This window comes from Nannobrachium achirus (assembly GCF_963921795.1).
Source record: "Nannobrachium achirus genome assembly, chromosome: 10".
NCBI classification, from domain to species: Eukaryota; Metazoa; Chordata; class Actinopteri; order Myctophiformes; family Myctophidae; genus Nannobrachium; species Nannobrachium achirus.
The window spans coordinates 7,624,387-7,633,765 of NC_137819.1; the positions used below are offsets into that span (position 1 = coordinate 7,624,387).

General features: G+C 43.4%; 1 long non-coding RNA gene across 1 annotated transcript; it reads right to left on the reverse strand.

Moving 5' to 3' along the window:
• Window positions 1-7,408: 7,408 nt before the first annotated feature.
• Window positions 7,409-8,682, reverse strand: LOC308292717. The gene is made up of 3 exons (XR_013962424.1): window positions 8,598-8,682; window positions 7,665-7,779; window positions 7,409-7,548 (listed from the first exon to the last, which is right to left on the reverse strand). It is a non-coding gene; the product is annotated as an uncharacterized lncRNA (long non-coding RNA).
• Window positions 8,683-9,379: the final 697 nt, after the last annotated feature.

Sequence of the window (9,379 nt, forward strand, 5' to 3'; positions counted from 1 at the left end):
GAAACTTGCTCTTCTGTTGTGGTTCTCCTGAAAATCACATACCACAGTTCTCCATTTATCTCTCAGTCGGTATGGCAACTTCTTAACGATGATCAGTAGATTTGAAGGCATATCAAGCTCATGCATATAGGTGACATCCTGCATGGCATTACAACATCCTCGTAGGAAGAGCGTGTATGCTTGCAGAGCTTTGCTGTCGTCCGGTTTGATTGATGACCATGAAAGAGCACTCTTCATGTAGGCTGTAGCGATTTTATGCTCATTGCCAAAATGCTCCTTCAGCAGAGACTTAGCCTTCCTGAATCCTCCATCCGACGTCATGTGTAGACAACTTCTTACAAGTTCCCTTGGTTGTCCTCGGGTGTACTGTTCGAGATAATAGAGACAATCTGTGGGATTTGAGTTCTTGGTTTCGATGCAATGTTCAAATGATTTTATAAAGGTATGATATTGAAGTGGGTCACCATCAAAAACCTGTATCTCTTTCTTGGGCATAGAAGACAGACACGTTTGTTTAATGAGCAAAGCTGTAATTTCGTTCTGTTTATCCATGACAGAGTAGATGTTGTTGTTGTCTTGTCCAAATGGATCTCTGGTGTTCATCTGGCTTGCCAAGGGTGCTGTAGTGTGAGGCCGGACGGCCGGACCCACAGCTTCGCCCATGGCAGTGACCACTGGTGCTTCCGTTGTTGTGTTTGCTGTCGGAGCATGGAGTGGTGCCACAGCGCCACCTGTGGCTGTAACAATTGGTGTTGTTGGTCCCCTCCTGGCAACACTAGGTTGCGAGGGGGCCTGACCCCTATTGGGTTGTGGCTGTGGTGTGGAAACGGCTGCCTGCCGTTCCTTCTCAAAATACTCCAACATTCCATCTCTCACTTTGGCTTTTACAGAAGCACCAGATCTCCTTGAACTTAGCACGGTCATCTTTGCTAGATGAGCAGACATGCTTGTGTCCAGCTCCAATTGCTCTTTTTGCCTTCTTAGCTTCTCCATTTGTTCTTCCAGGGCATGTCTTTCTTTAATCATGTTTTGTTGAACAACGAGTGCAGCTATTTCTGCCTCAGCTTTCAAACGTGCGGATGCTGTACTTGACGCTTTGGATCCTTTTGTGTTTTTGCTTGTTTGAGACACACTGTCACCAGGCTGTATTGTTTCCTGTAGGTCAATTATTGCAGATATTGCCTTGTGTGATGGCTGAGTAGTGGATGGCATTTCCTGTGGCTGTACAACAGGCACCTCCTTTTCAGGTGATATAGCTTCATCCACATTTCTTATTTCATGCATTGGCACTCCAACATCAACAAGCCATTGTTTCACATCTGTTTTGTGTTTTGTAACACGTGCAAACCACAAAGTTTGATTTTCCAGTTCCTCCTGTGGAATCAATGCAATTAGTGATTCATGTGCTGCTTTTGCGTTTTCATACACATTTGTCAGTTTTTCCATTGTGCTTTGCACATCCTTTGCATTGTCAAAGTTTTTCATTTTTTCTTTCATTTCATTTGTGATCCCTTTAATTTGTTTCACACATGAGCTGCGGTCTTTCTGAAGCTTTTCAATTTTGTTAGCCAGCGCTTTGGCCGTGAGCTTGACCACCCTCCGTGACTCCTCCTCCTCCGTTTGATCATTCTGATCCATTTCGTTTCCAAGTTCAACCTTCCGTGTGACGTTTGTGTCACTCATTTTGACATTTCCATTTCCCAACATAATTCATTGATCATTGCGAGAATACACAGCATGCAAGTGAACATGAGGGTACACGGACCCTATAATGCATTCACATTTCAACATTGGCCATGCGATTTCCAACTCAACAGAGCACAATATAGCCACAATGATTCCTGCACAGCAGCCGAGCCTCCCGCAACAGCGTCAAACCAGCGCAGAGCGCACACAACACAATCCACAACAATAGTCCCCAAATGGACAAGCGGCAGCACTTCCAACTGTGTTCAAACCACAACCAACAAACCAAACACACAGAAGGAAACTGCGATGCAAATATATATTGCTCACCGCTTCAGATGGCTGTGATGCGCTGCGCTGCTGTCAGCCTGTCACTCAAACTTTTCCACGGCAGCGGTGAATGTGGCTTCAAACTGGGGCAACATAATGTCCAAATGTTGCGATGTCCATTTCCATTCTGTTCCAATGCTTGGATCCAAATTCATTCATTCCAGAACTTGTTCCACTTTCATTTAACCCGAAAACGTCACGATCAGATGTCCAGAACTCCCGTGATTTAAATGTCAATTCATTTCCAATATCCAACACTGAGTCCCGGTCAAAAGATGAATCGTGCGTGCGGGTAAACTTTCTGTTGACAATATTGTAGCGACTACTTCTATCAAAAATCAAACCATTTAAAAGTAGCGCTATGAGGCTGAGTGTCGGCTGTAACTGTGACTCGTTGTTGTCCAAACAAAAGCAGAGAGTTGTCTTGCATTTAAGGTGATTTATTAACAAACAAAATAAAGGTCCAAAAATGTAATTGAACAGAATTAAACTGATAGGAAAAGTGTATAAAGTAAATGTAAACGAAACGGTCAACAGAAAATATCGAGCCTAGCTCACCCCCATTGTCTAACCCACAGTAAGACTCGGGCCCGAGCCACACACCTGACATAAACTCCCCTGATTACCAGACACACATCAGGCGCTAGTCAAACAATTAAGCAGGCAATCAAAACAGAGCGTGGGAAAACAAAACAAAACAAGATCAATAAACAAAATGTATATTTTGGCCGCTACAGTTACTGTATCTGACCTGTGGCACAATTGTCAGAAATGCCACAGAATCCTTTTAAAAATTATGCCAAAATGGGGCGCCCGCTGGCCTGGTGGTCAAGGCGCATACCACATACTCGGCTATGATACCTGCTGGCGTCGCCGGTTCGATTCCTGATCCGGACGACCTTTGCCACATGTCATTCCCCATCTCTCTCCCTATTTCCTGTCAGTCTACTGTCCTATCAATAAAGGCATAAAAAAAAATGATGCCAAAATGTTTAATTGCGACCGTAGGGAGCTACTTACTGTAGAAACCTCCACCGGCTGTCCGTGGCTGAGTCAGTCAGTCAGTCAGTCAGTCAGTGAGTGAGTCCGTCACACTATTTCCCTGCTTATATCTCCGCACCCGTGGACCCGATCCATGCCAGATTTTACACACACACTCCTTGCCTGCCAAACTACAACCTCCAAGGACCCCCGGAGCCTGGGGGACCCCCAGATGTAAAAAATTACCAAATGTGCAAAAATGACCAAATGACCACCCCAACGGGGCTGCTCACGGGGAATTCCCGGGGACCACCGACTCCTGGTGCTCCAGAACGGATGCAAAAGTGGTGGCGCCCCCAGTGGAGGACCCCCTGCCACTGCAGCGCACATAAAATGCCGTAACTCGGGCTAGGAGCGTCCGGGAGAGCCGGGGCCGGTACCTATTCGTCCGCCAAGGCAACGCGGAGACCCCACCCCTCATTTCTCACATGGCCCTATTGTAGCGCCACCTTCAGGCCGATTTTTAAAACACATTTTTGGACACTGCTCCTACAGTTTTTGCCCTAAAATCACGAATATCACTACACAGCATGTCTACACTCATGTCATCAACATGGATCAGGAAGATTTTGGAAAAACACATTTTTGCCCTATTTGTGGAGATAAGCCACCTACGGTCGCTTATCTCCCGATTAGGGAGTCTTACTGGTGTACAACAATTTAAGTATGTGCATACTGTATCTAAGACCAGAGGGAGATAGAGAGTGAAATGCATACTACAATCCTTCATCACCTTGGCTCTTTCTGGTCTTCGAGCTGTAGTGCAGCAGGGCATCAGTTAACAGGTCAACTCTGTGGGACGGCGTCATTTCCTTGGTGATTTTGCCAAAGCGCCGTAGGAATGACCAGAGGCGTTCTAACTGCTCCCCATCGCTTAAGCCTGCACCCTCCACATTTCTACAGCTGTGGGAAACCTGGAAAACAGAGCCAATGCCAGAAATAAATATTCAAGTTATTTTATCTGTGAAAAATTGCAATAGACTTTGATAAGGAAATAAATAAAATCACCTGACAGACAACACCATGCCCATACACATGGAATGCAGGAACAACATATGTTGTTTTTGTCAGAAGATCAGGGTAATGCTTCTGAAAGAAGAACAAGTGAAAAAAAAAAAGAATACTGCATTACTGAAGCCATACACAAAATGTACTGTAGAGGTTTTCACTATGTTGAGCTATTATAAAGCAAAGATCAAACAAACATGCAGAATGGATTACCTCTAAATGAGGCTTCAACTTGCATCCAATGTCATACATGAAGACAAGTTTTTTGTTCTTCCCCAGATCTTCTTGCAGCTCTTTTATGAGGAAGACAGCGTTCGAAAGGCTAGAGAAAAAAATCAAAATGTGAGCTGAATGTTGATATTTTAATGCACTTTGATTTGGACACATCAAGGAGATTTGCTGTACCTCTCGCCTCTCTTAAGACTCAGAAACCGCCGTGGGTGTTCATGTTTACAAGCAATACCAAACACCCCAGTTTCATCCAATTTTGCGGTTTTGACTTTGGACCTCAGGGCACTACCAGCTTGAAAGTTGGCACAACCCTGTAAAGTGTGCAAAGTACAAGAATTATTATCACAAAATATCATGGATAGCCTTGAATTGAGAATAAATCACTTTAAAGAGGCAGCAAATTATCTAAGTCATACTCTACCTCCTCAGATGTATCCTGCTCCTGCTCTTTGCTCACACATTTGTCAACATCATCTTGTGGAGAAAAGAATCTGTTGAAGTGTTTGGGTCCCTCAAAACTTCTTCCAGATGACTTCTTTCGAGGAAGACCAAACAGCCCATCTGCAGCTAGAACCAGAGTTCCATTTTTCTACAATAAATTGGGGTTAAATTATGACAATAGGTATGTGTTAGTGATGAATTTCAAATTAATTACTACATGGGATGTTTGAATAAAACAATTACCGGTATTGTATAACTTGATCTCATTGTCTAGTATATAACTCAACAGCACAGAAGTTATTTCAAATAGAGGAAATTCAAATTAAGTGTCATGACAAAATCCAGACTGTTATCTGTATTTGTTCTAGTTGCACCTGTTAGTTTGTTTCATGTGTTATGTTGACTGAGAACATTAAAGCGCTCAAGGGGCGGCATAGCTCAGGGGTAGAGAAACCGTTATTAGAGCACGAAGGGTTCCCAAAGGGTTCCTAGTTCGAATCCGGGCTCCCCCTGAGTTAATGTCGAAGGGTCCTTGGCAATGTTCCCTCTAAGCTGCGCGCATGCGCGCCCGCGCACTACTCAGGACGCTGTCGCGCACGACAAATCTTTGTAGCGCATGGCAGATTTAACGCTGATAGATTTGTGAAACGTAGTTGATTATTTTGTGGTACTCAGTCTCTGTCTGCCTGCATATGCTTAACATAGACCTAGACCTCTCTCTCTCTCTCTCTCTCTCTCTCTCTCTCTCTCTCTCTCTCTCTCTCTCTCTCTCTCTCTCTCTCTCTCTCTCTCTCTCTCTCTCTCTCTCTCTCTCTCTCTCTCTCTCTCTCTCTCTGCCTCCCCCCTCCTCTCGCTCTCGCTGTCTCCGCGTCTCTCGTCTCGACTTGATTCTCGCTCGCCTCCTCCGACCCCCCCCCCCCCTCTCTCTCTCTATCTCTCTCACATACACACGCACGCAAGCACATGTGGTAAACAGAGACTTCTTCGTACCACTACTTTTATTGTTTTATTGCCGTCATAAAACTTTCTCTCATCTTCTATGTGTGCATTAACGTTAGCAACAGCGTGGCTGTAGGGAAGTCTACCAAAACAAAACAAACGCATGTGCTTTGCTTTGCGTATCAGAAGCTCAAAGGACCATGGTTGCTAATGTGCAGTTTCATAAAGACGTCCCCCGACCTACAGTACACACTACTCCTCCATCCAGCTTCCAGGTATGAACTATATAAACTGCAATGTTTCTCTGGAGCTGACGAGCTTGGCGTCTCACCTTCACGACCAGTTAACAAAAATAACTCCAGTCCTGTAATGCATTGGTCTCAAAGTGGGTCCGGGGACCCCCAGGGATCTTGAGGTAGTTCCAGGGGTCCCCAGCAAAAGTTAGGAACCAAATGGACCCTTATGTAACTCAGAGTGCACATATGGAACCACACACTCAGAGTTAAATTAACTTGATTTTATAACAAATATAAATTGGGGTCTCAGTGATAGAAATGCCATTAAATGGAGGTCCATAGCCTAATGCATGTGAAATAGGGGGTCTTTATCATTAAAAAGGGAATCACTGCTAAAGCCATACAAATATTATCTTATGGGGGTCCCTGGGATAGCTTTTGCTATAATGCTGTAATGCTTTGGACTGTATTTTATTCATAATAATGACACTTCTTAGCGATGGCTAACCTTCTTTAGACGTGTCAATGTCAATATGTCAATGTATTGTTATTTTGTAGACTCATATTTAGGCCCATTGTTTGTATTGTATTTACACAACATGTTGTCAACATGTGTATATACTATATAAGATAGATAGATACCTTTATTATCCCAAGGGGGAAAATCAGTCTGTAGGCTTAATGAATAAAACCCTTTTCCCCCCCGTCTTTTTAAATGTAACAGTCCTACAGTTTCTTAACAGTAGTCGAACCGCTATTACTTATTCTGTAATTAAATTTGAATAAGCCATAACTTTACATAACTTGACATGACTTGACGCACTGACGTAGTAGGCTATACCTACTATATATCGTGCACTCGACATATGTTGCTCATCAGAGCTCAAGTTGTGCTCAGAAGGTTGGAGTGTTTGCTCAGACCGAAAAAAAATTAGAGGGAACATTGGTCCTTGGGCAAGACTCTGAACCCCTAATTGCTCCCAGTGAGTAGGTTGGTGCCTTGTATGGTTTACTCCTTCACTGGTGTGTGAATGTAATGCACAATCTATGTAAAGCGCTTTGGATAAAAGCGCTATATAAATGCACCATTTACCATTTACAAGGGTTCTGTAACCCATTAATAAAAGCCAAATACAACGATAAACAAACATTCTTAATTTAACAAAACATACTTGTGGACAAACAGGACACTGTGTCCCATCAGTGATATCAGGCCCCAGATGGCGCAGTGTTGATACCTGGAATCTCATGTGCCTGTATTCCTCGTATGACTCTTTCGCAAGGCCGCGGTAGAGGTCCTGGCACTGTAATGCAAACATTCGTATTCACAACAGGGCTGTCACTATTAAAATGTATTTTTCAAATAAGAAGCTTGAGATTGTAAAAGAATAATCGTATAGATAAAGGCCACTATCAAGCAAACCTTGGAAGACAGAGACGAAGACTGTATGGCTGCACATATAGCCTTCAGAGAGGGCACCACACTCGAGTTGCAACCTGGTGATCATGTCCATCAGCTTCAGTGAAATGGCACTTTGGGGCCTCTTTGGGGTTGCCGGCCAAAGGCTGAAACGGATGAGCGTCGCAACTTCTGTTTCGCACGCACAGAACTGGATCGTGACGTCATGACATCTTCCTAGAATATGACATACAGAAGAACAGGTGTGATGTGTTGTTGCCTACATATCAGTTTTTCATTATTGTCCTCCTTATACAGGGGGCATATGACTACTTTATGACATATATACACACCTTGAGAGTCAAAAACGCTAAGTAGACGGTCATATGTACTTTGGCATTGGTGGCCATCCTTCCTAGACCACATCCAACTAAAGTCATCCGGAATCTTTGGTTGGAATTCTCCAGCCTTAATGAAAAATAAATCACAACAAGTAAGAATAATATTTATAGTCACAGAAGAGAAGTCTTATGCCTTATGTTATGCATTTATATTAATTTTGAGAAACATAGGCGACAATAGTCAGTCTACAGCGACACATTTTGGCTTGTAGATCGTCTATTTTCAAAATAAATAAAAATGCCTGATAAAGATATCATGATGATAGGACTGAGGGCAAAACGAGGCCCTTCTCATTTTATCTTTGACAACATTTACACAGAAGTATGTCAGGCTCATACCGTTAGTTATGTCAATTCAATAATTACCCAAGTAGTCCCTTATCACTACTGACTCCTACAGTTGTCCAGAGTGTAGACAGAGTGCATCCTCCAATACACAAGTCATTAGCTGCTTCTTTTCACCTGACAGTGCAGTTTAACTGGGAGCAAGGAAGGGACCCAGTGGTCCCAAAATAAATACGAAATGTGCAGCAGTGTGCAAAAGTGATTGACATAACGTGAGGTTGATTTCTTTATTTATGTGATCCGACATTTGCTCCTATATTCGTCTGAAAAAGCACAGCAGTGTGCAACAACCTTTACTCTCCCTGCTTAACAGGTGCCTTGACCAAACAGTAGAATCACTAGTACAGTCAAGAGTGCCTGCCTGTCTGTCCTGTCAACACAGTCATTTGTGTTTGTTGAAATGTCCTGCAAATCTGGAGGCAACAAAATGGATTCACATATATTTCCAAGAGGGTGACAAGAATATTTCACCCAATTCTTTACACCTGAAAGCCTGTTATGTGACAATAACATTTATTCTCATTTCTGAGTGATACAAACCTCCCATCTTTCTAGCACATGCACCACAGCAGTGCTCTGATGGACTTTCTTCACACAGACCGAACAGAAGTAAGCTTCACTCCCACAGTCGCTGCATCGCCACAGCTGACTTTCAACAGTGAGGGAAACACTGCAAACTAGGCAGGCTGCCTCTTCTGGTGGGCAAAGGAGCTCTGCACTCACACCTAAGATGGATAGATAGATACCTTTATTTTCCCAAGCAAGGGGGAAATCAGTTTCCCAGAGGCAACAGAGCAGTTAAGGATACAGAGTTACAGGTAAGGTAAGCATCAGTATTACAGAACAAAGGCAAACTAAAGTACCAAACAAATAAAGTGTCCAAACAGTCAGTGCAACAAAGTATCTCAGCGCTATCTCATCATAATACACATAGTAATACTTAAGTAGTTAGCAGTCGTGTGCTAATAAAAAAAAGTTACCTAGGAGTATTTGCCGCACACGTTGCCATGCCTCCACAGTAGCAATGCTCTCTTTATGACTGGTGTTGGCTGAGCATTGGCCGCCGTCACTCGCATTTTCTGTTGGTGAAAAGAAGCTGGGTCTGGGTGTATCTGCCTCTGGTAGCTCCTGGGAGTGTCTGGTAGCTTCATGGCCTGTTCTTGTGTAGCTCCTGTATGTCCTTGACCTTCTTCCCCTGATTGGAATCTGTTGAACTTTTATGAACGGCCTGGAGATCTGAAATCTGACCATGTTCACCTATTATAACAAGAAACAAATAACAAATCCCCATCACTTATTACTACAAACAAATGCATTCATTC